We start from the raw sequence: 16,401 nt of genomic DNA, 5'->3' as shown, positions 1-16,401 counted from the left end.
TGTACTTTCTGTTGGTAAACATTTAATACATCAGGGCCTGTATTTTCTATTGGTAAACATTTAATACATCAGGGCCTGTATTTTCTATTGGTAAACATACAATACATCAGGGCCTGTATTTTCTATCGGTAAACATTTAATACATCAGGGCCTGTATTTTCTATTGGTAAACATAATACATGCTGAGTCTGCATTTTCCATTGGTAAATATGTGGTATATCAGGGTCTGTACTTCCCATTGGTAAATATATAATACATGCAGGGCTGGCATTCTCCATTTGAAAACAATATTGTAACATCTAGGCCTGTACTTTCCATTCGTAAATATATAATACATGCAGGGACAGCATTCTCCATTTGAAAACAATATTGTAACATCTAGGCCTGTACCTTCCATTGGTAAACATGCAATGCATCAGGGTGTGTACTTTCCATTGGTAAGCAATATACATCTGGGCTGGTACTTTCCATTGGTAAGCATGCAATGCATCAGGGCCTGTACTTTCCACTGGTAAGCATACAATGCATCAGGGCCTGTACTTTCCATTGGTAAGCATGCAATGCATCAGGGTGTGTACTTTCCATTGGTAAGCAATATACATCTAGGCTGGTACTTTCCATTGGTAGGCATGCAATGCATCAGGGCCTGTACTTTCCATTGGTAAGCATGCAATGTATCAGGGCCTGTACTTTCCATTGGCAAGCATGCAATACATCAGGGCCTGTACTTTCCATTAGAAAATAAGTTTGAAATGGCAATAAACAAGCTTCAGATATGTGTGTGTGTGATTTGGAATTTTAACATAGCTTTAACAATGTTTCAGTCATATCGCTACGATGTCTGCAGTGTGGCAGTTTATAGTGATGTCTAGCACTGGGGCATCATGCCACAGACATGCCCCACCCAGTCACATTATCCTAACACCAGGCCGACCAGTCCTAACACTAGCCTCTTAATACTGAGAGCCTAGCGAGGCAGCTGTCAGTACCATTTTTTAAAGTCTTTGGTATGACCCAGCCGGGGATCAAACCCATGACTTCTGAGGCGGACACTCTAACCACTAGGCCACCGTAGCAGTAAATATACAAGAAATTTAATGAAAAAATAAAGGTAGTGCTTGAAAATATCATGCTCTATATTCATTCATTCTATTAATTTTTTGCCATGATACTTTAGAAATTAGAGTGAATCCATCAGTTATGTGTCTTAGAATAGACCCTGACAATACATTATGTAAAAATACACCCAATCAAAATAAACACTTCTAACCATTAGGCCACCAGAGCAGTCAGCTTCAGAAATGATATAAGGACAAGCTCATGATTGTAAAAACAGATAAAACAAAGGTTTCATTAATAACAACATACCAACAAAAGAGCAAAATTAAAGACATGACTTGAGCAATTTTTCTATAATAATGAAAAAATGAAAATGGTTTCCAAGGACAAAACTCTTGATACATGTATTTTTGTTGACAATAATTTCCTTTGATCTGAACATACAAGTCTCATTACAAAGAAAACAAACTCCAATCTTAGGCTATTAAGAAAAACAAAGTACTTTATTCCAAAATAGTACTGTGACACTTTTAACAAGAGCTACACTCAGTCTCATTTTTGCTATTGTAATATCATATGGGGAAATACGTCCAATGTTAATACATTAGGAAAATATTTTAAATGCAAAAACAAGCCTGTACAATAATATTAGATGGGCAACCCGAAAACATTATAGAGACTATGGTATGGATATTTTCAACATCCTAACTTTTCAAGAATGTCTTCAACTGGAAACCCAAAATGACATATAAAGTTTCTGTTAAATCTACCCAATTCACTTAAGAAATAATTTTAAAATCTGAGAAACCCTCAGCACCCACACCAAAGGGTATGGGGTGTGGGTGTGTTTTGGATTTTTAATGTAGCTTTAACAATTTGAGTTATATCCCCACGATGTCTCCAGTGTGGCAGTATATAGGGATGTCTAGCACTTAGGCATCAAGCGCTTCAGTCACATTAATCTAACACCAGGTCAACCAGTCCTAACACCCTCTTAATGCTGAGCACCGAGCAAAGCAGCTGCTGGTACCATTTAACTCTTTGATACGACTCTACCAGGGTTTGAACCCATGACCTCCTGCATCCAAGGTGGATGCTCTAACCACTTAGGCCACCAGAGTGGTCCACCAAAACCAAAGAAGGAATTATTTTAAAATAGTTTCCAATACTCAAGGGTCATTAAATGGAACAATATCCCAAAAGAAATCAAAGACTCTTCTAACATGTCAGTTATTCAGCGCACTGGTAGGTACATTACATGAATGAAATTTAAGTCTTTATTAATACCAAGCTCTATGCAACTCATCCAGCTACTTTTTGGTATATAAACATATACTGGCATAATAATAATAATAATGACCTTATTTAAAGAGGGTAACACAAATAGCTAAGAACTAATCTACCTTGAGGCCCTCATACAAAGGAATTTATTTATTTTAGCTGCATCTCTGAAGCCACTGGATATATTGGGTTTGGAAGAAGGAAATAGAAGTGGGCATTTCTAATCTCAACTGGAATACTATTCCAGAGCAGAGTTCCAGAGTATTGGAAACTTTTTTTAAATAACTCCTTACTTGGATTGGGAATTTTATACTGTTTGGTAGACATGGATCGCAGGTGGGGAGTATTACCAGGTAGCCTACACTGGAATAGTGATTGTAAATATTCAGGAGCACTGTTCTGGGATATCCTGTACATTAATTTGGCTTTTCTCAAACAGATTCTGTCTTTAAAAGGTAATATTCTTAACTTACCAGCTAAATTTTCCTTGCTTTCTTTCTGGATTGATATTAGCCCTAATGCTCTTTTTTGAAGATGTGCCAGCTTTGCTGTTTTTACCATATGAATTACCCCATACTGAATCACAGTAGTCTAAATAGGGTTGTATGTAACTGTTATAAAATAGTTTTCTGTCCCTTTCAGGGAGAAAATGTCTTATCCTTCTAAGAAGCCATAAACTTGAATTGACTTTTTTTTACTGATATGTTTGATATGTTCAGTCCATAATAGGTTATTATCTACCAGAACACCAAGTAGTCTATCATGACAGACCATTTGCAAATTTCTATCCTTCCATATGCCAACATTTTGCTTAAGGTATTTAAAAATGAAAGAAAAGAGAAAAGAAGTCCCAATAAATGTCATGAAGTTAAAAAAATGAACATGTTAGGAGCCAAAACCAGAGCACATTTCTATATCTTACATTCGATAAAACTTTTCAGGCTTTGAAATGCATGTGCATTTGTCAACTATGCACAAATGTTTCAAGGTCACCCAAAATAACGTACAATATTTCTGCTAACCTTCAACCTCCCCCAGGTAACACAACATCAGAAGCAATACCAAACATTAAAAATGAGTGCCAATACAATACAGTGTGAAAATCTTCCTGCCACATTTATTTTTTTGTCAGATTTTATTAATTAAGCTAGCAGTTTTCAAGATCAATTTGATCAAAGGTTTAACTATATTTATTAACTGCTGCCAAATTTTATGGTGGATTGGCATCATTTGTATAAATCTGAAAGGTCTATACCTGGCAAGTGCAAACTATGGCACAAGGGCCAGATCTGGCCCATGATCTGGTTTTATCCACCAAAGGGGGTGGCTTTAAAGTAGCTTATCCAGCCTGTGACCTGGAGGAAGTTTCACATGCCTGGTCTATGTGTGTGTGATTTGGATTTTTAATGTAGCTTTAACAATTTTTCAGTCATATTGCTGCGATGTCTGCAGTGTGACAGTTTATAGTGATGTCTAGCACTGGGGCATCATGCCGCAGACATGTAGCATGATGTCCCACCCAGTCACATTATCCTGACACCAGGCCGAACAGTCCTAACACTAACCTCTTAATGCTGAGCGCCAAGCGAGGCAGCTGTTAGTACCATTTTTGTAAGTCTTTGGTATGACTCAGCTGGGGATCAAACCCACGACCTTCCGCTTCCGAGGGAGATACTAAAACCACTAGGCCACTGGAGCAGTCATGCCTGGTCTAGTGGTTTTTAATAGCCAGGTGAGCTAATGAAAGATAATGGTAAAAAATACAAAATCATTCAAATATTAGGGCAAAACAATTCAATGATGCTTCAATCCATCAGTAATTGTTGCTGTTTCAATATAACATTGACACTGAAGCTGAAGAAGTGATTCAAAACAATGTCTGCCTTATAAAAGTAGCTTTCTATCTTTAATTGTAATAGTAGTCATTTGCCTCTGTATTCTTTGCATCTATCTATATGTATATCATAGGTTGTGTACTGTGATACACGTTAATATGTGACATAGGTGTATTGTTTCACCCCTATCAAATATAGGGTCAAACTATTTTACATAAATTGCATTCACTCAGAGTACAAAATTCTCTCTGGTGGTGCATCATCATAAAGTACCTTAATCAAATTAACACTTAAAAAATAATTTTTGTCTCACAGGAAGAAAATCAATAAACTAAAAAAAATATGATCCACTGTCAGTGGACAGTGGCAAGGTATGCACTGCAGCTGAGGTTCATCATTTGAGCCTCTGCACAACTTTGAGTATGTTGTGTCCCATGTGCAATCAGCATAAAACCACCAGCAAGTTATTGAAATGTTTGCCATGTGACAGTTGACTAACCTATGATCTATCAATTGCTTAGCCTCACATATATCTGTCAGGTCAATGCCCAGGGCAAATAGTTGAAAGTGAAGTGGAAATAATGAGAACAGTGGATGAAACCCTTAGAACAGTGGATGAAACCCTTATAATGACTACGCTAATTACAGTACTACTGTTATATCAAATTTCTTGGATATATATATATATATATATATATATATATATATATATATATATATATATATAATATTTCAAAGGCTATTTAGCATTTTTTTTAATCTTCCAAAAACTTATGTTAATATCGTCCAGAATATATCAATATCAAGTTGTAAATTTTACTGAATGAAAGCTATGTACAACCGATACCAGACACTGAACAAATCAATTGCCTGGTATCCTGGGACAACTAAAATTTAATACTGGGCAACCTTTCGTACCAATGTCCAAGTTTGGTTGGGCAACCAAAAAGTATTTTTAAAAATTATAATTATAAAAATTTTAATGGAATTTTATATATTTTACAGCAACAAACATTTGATTGCTGAATGGCTGGTCTGGGTACCTACAGTAGAGTGCCCAAATTATCTCCTTATAATTCCATAATTGAGCCTTGAGTAATTGCTGAAGGTAAGAGCCTCACTCATCCACATGTGACACCTACTCAATATTTGATTAAGATGTGTGTCATAGTCATGGTAAGGCTATGCCTCCTCTATGGTGAGAAACAGTAAACATCTGCAACTGTTGAACCAGAGTGGACACCTTGCTCCCACTGGTCAGCATAGTGTGGCTGAAGGGGATCCCACCTTAGTGGTAAAAATTCACACAAAAATGACAAAGGTGACACCAATCACCATTGGCACCTGGAAAGTGTACTAAAGGACACTTCATCAACAGATAGACCAGAGAAGAAGAACAATCCTAAACAGTACAGAAACATCCAAATTCAACATCCAGATAAATGCCCTGTGTGAATCTCACTGTGAGAAAGGACAACTCATTGAAGTAGGTTCATAGGCAGTGCAGAAGCACTAGTAACATAATTCTAAGATTTGCATCCACTGATCAAGCAACCCCATGCAGCAAATCCTGTCCAGTGTGCCACAAGACAATTCAGAGCACAAAGCTGACCACATGCTTACTGAAATCAAACCAGTTAGTGATCTTATGGTCATCTTCGACATCGAAAAATAACAACAAAATATGATTAAGTAATCACAGTCCACTGAGTGAACTGTTAAAAAAACAAGACTCGTGAATGATTGTCTTTTGTAAACACTCTGACATATGGCAGTGATTTCTTTGGCTTGAAAAACTGAATGTCTACGGTCTAGTATTGAACTTTTTCATAGGTCTGTTGAAGAAATGGACACTCACTGATTCAGCATGTTACAGTTGATTCTGTAACCTAAAAGAATATGGCATGTTTGAAATATTAAACCAATCACAACTGTTGTTTCCAGCGATACTGGCTTGTGATGAAGTGGCTCAACATAAGTCTTGTGTGGAAAGCTTACAGTTCTCTTACTGTTTAGACACATAATTAATAGTATTGGATTAAAGATAACTTGAACTGTAATTATGTAAACTCAGATAAACATAAAATATATCCATGATTGTGGTCACTGATGGCCATCTGCAAGAAAGCTGACAGATAACATGAGACCATGAAGAAAAAAAATTGAAAAAAAGAAAGAAAATTGTTTGATTATCTTACATTTGCTGATCTCAAATACATTAAACATGAGAGAAAGATTAAATATGAATGTATGTGTGTGACACTTTTATTTAGCAGGACTGATAGTTACCAGTATCATGTGCACTTAGAATTAACTATACATATGACAAAAGTCATCAAATAATTTGGTTATAACAATCTTGGGGACATGTACAATAATTTACTGGACAATCCTAAAAATCAGCTAGGCAACCTGATTTTCAAAGCTGGTTGCCCATGGAACAAACATGGATTTTAAAAACTGTTCCCTGTACAGAATGATTCACACATGTGACTCACATGTAACTATTGTAGTCTGCAAATCTGGGAGTTATGGCAGTTGGCAGAATATTGGCCTTGCTGTCTGGGATCATAATAATAAAAAAATGAAATAAACTGGATTATTAAAACATAAGTGGTGAAATCGAAACTTTAATCATCAGGTGTCCTACAGTACAGAACAAAACCCTGAAGAAAGGAAAAAATGCATAACAAAAAATTCCTAGCACAATGTGAATCTCTAATGTAAAGTTCCTAGCACAATAAGAATTCATTTAGGAGTTTTTGAAATGTATGCGAGCTATAGAAAACCAGAACCAGAAAAGTGTCCAACATATTGATCCTATTATCCAACCCAGGGAAAGGAGTGGTAAAACTAGGAAGAGAAATACATGATTGTGACAACCAAAAATTCCTTACACAAAGTGAATTGGGTTAGTCATACTGCTAAGGAAGAACAGCTATAACCAAAATGTGCCCTCATAATTATTTCTTGACCATAAATCCCATCCAAGAAAAGGTCTTTGAGCAGGGGTGGTAAAATGTAGGAGGTCAGTATGTGATGAATTTGTACTCCAAGAAAAAGTCAATAACAAATTATGGAAATATATGTGATGGAAAAAAATGTATCTAGAGCACAATTCCTGACCCCATGATTCAACCCAGGGATACATGGGCATGAGTGGTACTGAGAAAGATGTGATGTGATGTGATTTTGATTTTTAACGTAGCTTTAACAATTTTTCAGTCATATCGCTACGATGTCTGCAGTGTGGCAGTTTATAGTTATGTCTAGCACTGGGGCATCATGCCGCAGACATGTAGCATGATGTCCCACCCAGTCACATTATCCTGACACCAGGCCGACCAGTCCTAACACTAACCTCTTAATGCTGAACGCCAAGCAAGGCAGCTGTTAGTACCATTTTTTAAGTCTCTGGTATGACTCAGTCGGGGATCGAACCCACGACCTCCCGCATCCGAGGTGGACACTCTAACCACTAGGCCACCGGAGCGGTCGGTACTGAGAAAGAAAAAAATCTAACAATGGTATATTCCAGATATGGAGTGAATGGGGAAACGGAATAGGGAAAAGATGGAAGTGATGAAAAAATAGTAACCCAAATGTGCCACTGATTTTATTCTTGACCCTATAGCCCTGAGCAAAATTCACTGCCAGAATTGGTGATGAGAGAAGAGGGAGTGTAATGATATATTCCAAATATAAAGTGAATTGAGTATGGGGTTACTGATATAGAAATGCAGTAAATGAAATCTAATCACACATGCCCACATGTGATAATGATACAGCAACTTAACTTTTTCACAATGAGTTGCATGAAAAAAATTCACTTCTATGCTATTCTCTGACTTGTGCAGCAAATGTTGAAGCTGTGTAAAGTCGGAATCAGTAATGCTACCTAAATATTAAGAAGGAAAAGAAAAGTATGTAGTAAATTTTAAAACAATAGCCTATTAATAAAAATTAAACAATTTGAATACAATTTTACAAATATACCATTTGTGTAAAAGATCAGATCAGATATTTCCAGTCCTGATTATGAGGCATCACTCTGCCCTTACCTGCTGAAATATTCCCAGATGAAATCTGGTACGCACAACCTTATCCAAATCATTATAATGAGTGAAATGTCAATATATTAATTACCACATCCATGCTGAAACTTGTTCTGCAAGCTTGCACTTGTATGTAAACAGACCTAAATGTAAAGGTTACAACTGAAATTAGCTGTAGCAAAACAGCCAGTAGGCTATTGATCTACACAATACACACCTGTATCTATATTCAGTATACTGATTGATTTGAAGAAAGTTGCTGGCTCAACCTATTTGTCAAAATGATCATTTAAAATTTAACCTTGCTTGGACTAAAATATTTACTCACTGGTCCCTGATTTCTACAAGCCTACCAATTTAAAAGAATTCTGGGTTCATTGGTCAGGTTTGGGCAAGAAACTCAGTTTCAAAAGGACCAATCGGGTGTGACCACAAACCTCTGAAAACAACACTGCACAACTAAGAATTACCATATATAACATAAAGTTTCACCTGGTGTAGGACAAAATCCACCTCCCTTAAACAATATGAAAGATAGGACATAATCCTCTCTCCCAGCCTAAGTTTTTTTAACTGTTTCAACATTCACAAATATACTGGCCTATTTTGAAATTGGAAAGGGGACAAATGAAATGTGACATATACCTAATAATAAATTTAATTATGAAATTTCATATTTATCCAATAAAATTATGGCTTAGTTTTCAAGTACTTACACCTGAGGGAAGAAAAAATGAAATGTGAGATATCATCAATATACCTCAAATTTAATTATGTAATTATGTAATTTCATGTTTATCCAATAAAATAATAGATTATCTTGTAAATACTTCCCAATATATAGCAACTATCATCAATTACAGTATACTCTGTACTTACTTATGAATGCAAGGTAACTGTGCATATGTATGTGCAATCAGCTGTAGATGAAAACGATCATTAGGCATCTTAATCTCCTTGCATATTAAGATCTAATATCTAAGATGCACGCTATACATGTTGTATAAAGTTGACAAAAAACTTCAAAGTGTTCAAGCTGACAGAGAGATGCATATCTGTGGTGGTTGAAAAAGTTAAAAAAGGGCTCAGATTAGACTGGGGGAGCAGATAATGTCCTATTGTTCAATTTGCTGTGGAGATTTTGTCCAAGGGTGATTTTGTTCTGGGGTTATTTGTCTGTACCCCATTTTCACCAATCTCCTTCACAGAGTGATTGTGCATATCTAAGTACCTTAATGGTTAAGAATATGTGTCTTAGTATAAACAACACTATTACTATGGTTTATAACAATGAAGTCAATGGGACCAATGAAATTCCTTCACCTAGGCTGAATTTATACAATTTCTTTACAAACTGGAAAAACTGCACGAATAATATAATCATTCCAGGCTTTCTGAACTTTTTTTTTACAAATAGTCCCTTGCCCTGCTTGACCAATGATTTGGAGAATATACTCATTCTTTAACATTTTTACTTGTCCTGTCCATTTCATTTAGAAATAAGCTTTTGCACACAAGTACTTCAAACAGTGCCTTGTCCTCCCTAACTAACCACTTATAAAGTTATATACACTGGTTGAATTTTGAGGTTTCAGCTGGATTTTACCCTAAACTGTGCTCAATATATTTTTTCCACAATTTTAAGAGAGAGCTAATGATATTATTGCTAATATTTTGTGATGCCATTGTCACGTATGAACATCAACTTTATATTCAAGGTTACTTTCATTCATTCAAAAACTTGTTTATATTCAAAATCTGCATTCAAAAATGTGCTCTGATATGTTTTAACTTGAGCAATTCAGCATACTTCCAAACAGGTATGTATGGCATTCTTAGAAGACAGATTATGCTTGTCACATACTGTAAAACACATAAAGTACATACTCTCTGATTTTATAAAGTCTACCTGTCTCACATCTATATTAACATGTTTTAATATTTTTCAACATTCATTACACTTATTTAATGAAAGACCCTAAACTTAAAACATAAGCTTAGTTCTATTTTTTGAAGCAGAATATAATTTACAATTTGTTTTAGATTTTTGTTTTAATTTGTGCTTTATGCAATGTGTTGCTCAGTTTTTCACATCAAAAGTATCTTCAATTCTTCTTTTAATCAGTAAATTTCAATTTCAGATCAGACACCATGAATGATTTACAAATGTGGCATTAAAGAAACTCCTTATAACTGCACAATTCAAATATTTGGGTCTAAAGACTTTTCACAACATGCTTTTCACAACATGCATCAATTAACAGCCTGAGGAGAGATACTCTCAAATACTCGTTATCAATAATGCGTACCCTTTGTGTTAAAATATAAAACAATGGTTTTCTTCTGATAATAACTCTATCTCAGCTTGAATAATGACAAGCATTGCTAAATATTCTGTGACAAATGCATGAGAAATATAACAGTTACAATTATTCCTGAATTTGTACATTATACATTGAAAATTTTCACCCAGGTATCAGAACTTCAGTCATGTAAGCTTCCACACTTTAGTAAGTGTGGTACCATTGCTATTATGTTATAGTTCATTGATTCCAACAGCAGTGTGACTGAAAAGTCATGGATCCATCAATCACACTGCAATGCAAAAACAGTACTATTTACATAAGATTTTTTAAAATGTGAAATTCCAACAACCTCTTTTCACATTCTCTAATACTGGAGCATCCCTGGCCTTGTCTTCCATGCAAGGAACATAGTGATAACTATCTCTAACTAAAAATGCAAAGCCAATACCCGACAACAGGAAGACACAAATAAAGAACATGATGAACGTTACAAGCTGTTATTCTATACTTGTGTATTCAACTTGAAAAGATCATCTGTGTAGTCATTATTTTGATTTGTTTTTCCTTTTCTTAATATATTGTGTCAACTAACTTTGTTTTATAAATAAAAAGCATTAAGCCCATGACACACACACAAAAACATACACACACATCTGTCTACCTCATCATCTAAAATGTTAATTTATTTTACCAAATATGATTTTATTATTTTTTTAAGGAACTGCAGTTACAGTTAACACACACACAAATGGTATATTTTTAGTTAATTTATTATTATGCATAAGATTACAACAGTCAATGTGAAAGGTGCAATCCACACCTGGAATCATAAAAAATATTGCCGGTCGCAAAGATGATGATTGTTCTGCATTCCTCTTCTTTTCTTGATATATCTACACTAGCTGATGCATATTCTTCCTCAAAGAATCTTCTGTTTCACACAGAAAACACCAATTATTTGTCAAACAGCTAATGAAAGCTGCATTCATTAAATTATTAAAGGTGATTATCAAATGTAATTATCAATCTTGAAATTTCATTACAGGTAAAGTAATCATGTAAAATCCCACTGGTTTGTACATTTGTTTTAATAATGGATGTCACACTCACTCCAGTTGTAAGCCTTGGGGATGGAGTCATTGTTAAAATAAATGTATCTAGCTGATAGAATCCAGTTATCCCATTATCCTTCATTATATTTAATGGGTATGTTTATTTCAATTTTAAAGGCTTTTTACTCAAAACAAATCAATTAATGTCCAATAACAAAGCTTAGCAGGCTATTTAGCCATAAGAACCTACCAGTCTTTCATACACATATATGAGGCATACAGCTTCAAACCGCAATTAGCTCCTCCTGATTTTGATCAAAAATCACGATACTCAAAACAAATAATACCAAGTTTCACAGCCCACGTGTACTGACATGTTACAAGCTATGTTGATAATAAATGGGTCAACTTGAAATTCTATGAATCTATGGATTTATATAAGTGCCTGGTCTATTAGGAACATGATCTGTAAATAGTCATGTAACTGCATGTCGTTTGGGTGCTTTTTGTTGATTTTGCCAAAGTCAGACTGTCTACCATATTAATATACAAATGAGAGCCTTGGTAGCTAAGTTGGAAGAGCATCAGAATTGTAATACAGGGGTATTCAGGTGCAATACCTTCCCAGGCCAGCCTGGTTTGTCTGCCTTGGTATGTCTTTGGAAAAGGCAATTCGTTCCCATTTCCTTCTCATCATATAGCAAAGAATGTGCTAAAAGTACTGTTAAAATGCACAACAAAAACCAAAAATATACAAAAACAGGCTGGTCAAACCTGATAAAACTACATGTATGTTGATTTTTCATGCACACTGATGAGTTAGTATGTAATGAAGAGTTAAAGATATCAGTCACAGTAACAAATGTACAATAATGAATAGTCATACACACACAAACAAATTTCGTTATGGCTACATCAATCAGCAAGATCGAATGACTACTTCTGATTATCAAAAATAGTGAAACTCATCTATTTGGTCCCAGATTGATAATAATGAAAGCGACAAAATACCTTTTAAAAATGACACAATCTATGAATATTCTTTTTTTTGTAATTTTATTAACGATGCACTTGATATAAAAGTATGCCTAGCAATGGATATTAGGCATTTTCAATATTTTTTAAATGACTGTTTGATGAAAATAAGTTATACAGCTAATTTCAAATTGTTTGAAAAGAATACTCATGTAAATACATTTATATATTATCAAAAGCTAGAAATTCAAACAAGTTATAACCAGAATTATTTACTATCTGGAGACGTCATCTTAAGTGAAAAGGACTTGTGAGGACTTGTGCAGACACATCCCAACTGAAACTGCAAACTGTACAACTGTTTTGAAATAAAAATATCATATCTTTTCAAATAGAGTAAATTCCTCAAGCTACTGAAGCGTGGTTAATTGCTTTTCTTGGCTGATAAGTATACCATTTCTGTATTGTATTCCCATATCCTTCAAACAACCAACCATGTTCATCCTCCAAAATTCTTCTTTCTATCACATGGACTTATGAGAATTTTAAGTAAAATATAGATTTGAGTTAAAGTCAGTGATAGCTCATGCCTTTTTAAAATCCCAAATCATTTTAATTATCACACAAGGTACATTAAACACCTGCCTATGTTTAATAGTCATCTATGAAAGATAACTAAAGTTTTTGTGCAGAAGCCAACTTAGTAACAGATCAACAGATGGCCATCCACCTGCCAGAGAACCGAATATTCTCCACCAACTGTCCTTATGTCCATCCTTCAGTCTCTCCATTACCCAAATTCTCCTAAACCACTGCATGAAAAATTCATTAAGTTTTGTGAATGTATGCAAGAAAGTCACAGGACAAAAAGTCACAAATTTTTAGTTTTCACTATTATGCGAGGCGTGTAGAACAAAAACTTGCAGAGCATAAAGTCAATTTAAATTTTGTAATGCTGCAGATATTCACATGGCTTTCTGACATCCTAGACCCATGATGAGCATAGTGTGGTATCCCAGAGATTTAACAGAAAGCCAGTGACCTACCTTCTGTGGGTGGTATCCTGATTTTGGGCAATCTCAATGTCTTTGGTATGTGCAAATGATCACAGAATAAAAAAGCATTAATGCAGCAATTTTCCACTATCATATTTTTATATATTCGAAAAACAAATAAATAAACTTGAAACATGATATATACTATGACAGTATGCATGCAAATTTCTCCAAAGCTGAAAATTAACTGAAAGCATGAAAGTCACACATCACATTGTAACTATAAATATAAAAAAAAATTGTCCTTACCCACACACATTTCATCAGAATGAATGCTACAAACAGATCTATGCTATATAAATAATGATAGAGCTAACTGCACCAGACATCAACTCCTAAGCTCTCCCACATTGACAAGCATTATAGAGGTGATAAACAATGTTTGCCTACAATAAGACATGCACACAAAAAATTAGAACAATTAACTTAAAGAAGCATTAGCTTTCCCAACGGCTCCACTATGTTTAATTAAATATTCAGTTAGAAAAGAACAGTTGAAGCAGAACTTCACTGCCAGCTCAGGTTTGACAGCAGACAATTACCAGATCAGGTAAATATAAAAATAAAAAATGGTGGTTGTATATATATGACAGAAAGGTAGAAAGAGGTATATTCTGATTAATATTTTGGATACACAAAACAAAGCAGGACAAAAATTATCATAGACATTAATTATCTTTTAGTTTATAAGGGAACAGAATTATTTAAATATCTGGTCTATATATTTACTAAATCTCGAAAGTCAATTAGCATTAGCATGTATAAACATTTCTTTTAGATATATTTGGGAGATGTAAGGAGAAAATAGATGGATCCACAGATACACCTGGAGAAAAGCAACATAGTCAAACAAGCAAGACGACTTTTTTCTGGTGTCAGAAAATGTATTCACAATTACTGAAAATGTAAATGTTGAACAAAGGTATAGGACTAATCATTTTCTAATAAAAATGATGACAGTTTTTTCAAAAGGAAATAAAAGAGAAACTTTCTGGAAATTTAATAATTCATTATTAAAAGACCCACAAAAATGTGAAAAGAGTGAAAGAAGCTATCTTAAATGTTAGTATGTATGTATGTGCTGAATAATGAGATATTTTTGAGAATATACCTATATCTGATTTCAAACCTGATATAAATCTTCAACAAGTTTTCAGTCATATTGCAATGATGTCTACAGTGTGGCAGTTTATATTTATGTCTGGCACTTGGGCATCATGCTGCAGACATGTAGCATGATGTCCTATCCAGTCACATTATCCTGACACCAGGCCAACCAGTCGTAACACTAACCTCTTAATGATGAGTGACAAGCGAGGCAGCTATTAGTACCATTGTTTTAATATGTCTTTGGTGTGACTCAGCCAGGGTTTGAACGTGTGACCTCCCCCACAGAATGAAGTAGTTATGTGTATACCAAAAGGTGACAAACCTAAGCAGCATTTTTCAAACTAGAGATCTATTTCACTTTTAAATGTATCATACAATACTGCTTCTGCATATACTGCAAGCAAGGTTAAAACTGTGCTACTCACAATCATGCATAAAGATCAAACAGGGGTATAAAGAATCTAACAAACTTATAAGTGTTTAACATTATAAAGCACAATATTCTTCCACAGCATTTAATCAAGTTTGAAAAGGCATCTGAATCAGTTGTATTGCCTATATTGATAAAGCTCTGAATTTTTTCAATTTTGATGAACCAATAAATGAATAATAAACTGAATAAACCATTTTACTGGAAGTAGTATGAAAATGGGTTTTCTATCTCATCCAATATCTTATGGGTCCCCAGATACCCATACTTGCCTTGAACCCCATGACAAGTTTTCCCCATTGCGACCCATAGATGTTTGGTTACTTTTTTTGTAGAGAGGATGCTAGAGGTGTAAACACATGTGACAAGAGTGTGTTAGTCATGGGGATAAGAGTCTTGTGCTGCTGTCCTTGTCCCCATAGGGTACAGTATAAGGCCAAACAGCACTTCTATACTACTCTAGTTCACAGTGATTGTGGAAAGAAAAATACCTGCAGAGAATGGTGATATTGCTCGGACTGGCAAGAAAAATCTATGGTAGCCATCAAGCCTGCTATATTAATGAATGTATTATTCAAGCAGCTTTGCTTTGTTTTGATTTTCTATATATTGCCTCTATATGTATATTGATCATTTTATGCTGGTGAAAGAAAAAAATATAGCCAAGTTGTGAATATATTTTGTATTAAATGCTAGGAGCGGCCTATACAGAAAATATTGAGTGATATACAGGGAATTGATTGCCAAAGCACTGGTGTCACTAGCAATGGCATAATCTTGCCTAAGATTGGAAGATAGAGATAAAGCAGAAAAGCTACAATTGCAGTACATCCTCAAAAGAAACATGATGATTCGCCCACTGTGTCTGACATTTTGATGAGGTCAGTGATGAAGATGTTACAGAAGAAGCTAATCAGACAGGTGCTTTGGGACCATAAAAGAAAGAATCTCACCCCAACTCATTTTACAGAGCACATTACTGCGTTGTGGAGAGAAGCAGTGCAAGTAAACAATAAAATTTCTAGATGCTCTCTTCAGGCACAAAATGGATAAAATTCACAATGGGAGGTACCACATTTTTGTTTACATACAGCAGTTTCCTGACAAAATTTTTTGTTGCTGTTGTACTTGATGATGACTCATTTGCATTTATTCAGGTGGACCCGTTTTTGACAAAAATTGTACTCACCACCACAGAAGGCTTTTGCTGTGGTTACTCTGGGATAAGCATGGTTAATTATTT

General features: G+C 34.8%; 1 protein-coding gene across 3 annotated transcripts in view; it reads right to left on the bottom strand.

The window, feature by feature from the left end:
* The window catches only part of LOC149801590 (ceramide glucosyltransferase-like), a 132,274-nt gene that overhangs the window by 108,427 nt on the left and 7,446 nt on the right, over positions 1-16,401 (bottom strand). The window contains exon 1 of one of the 3 annotated variants that reach the window (XM_089955842.1): positions 8,448-8,569. The exons of 1 other annotated variant lie outside the window; for it this stretch is intronic. The gene's annotated coding sequence lies outside the window, so the exon portion shown is untranslated. Of the gene's footprint in view, positions 1-8,171; positions 8,241-8,447; positions 8,570-16,401 lie in introns of those variants that run through there. One more of the 3 variants, XM_089955843.1, reaches the window with a different exon arrangement.

This window comes from Sinohyriopsis cumingii, chromosome 4, assembly GCF_028554795.1.
Source record: "Sinohyriopsis cumingii isolate HCF-2022 chromosome 4, ASM2855479v2, whole genome shotgun sequence".
Lineage (NCBI taxonomy): Eukaryota > Metazoa > Mollusca > Bivalvia > Unionida > Unionidae > Sinohyriopsis > Sinohyriopsis cumingii.
The sequence above is the reverse complement of the archived record's forward strand: the minus strand, read 5'-3'. Positions and strand labels throughout refer to the sequence as shown.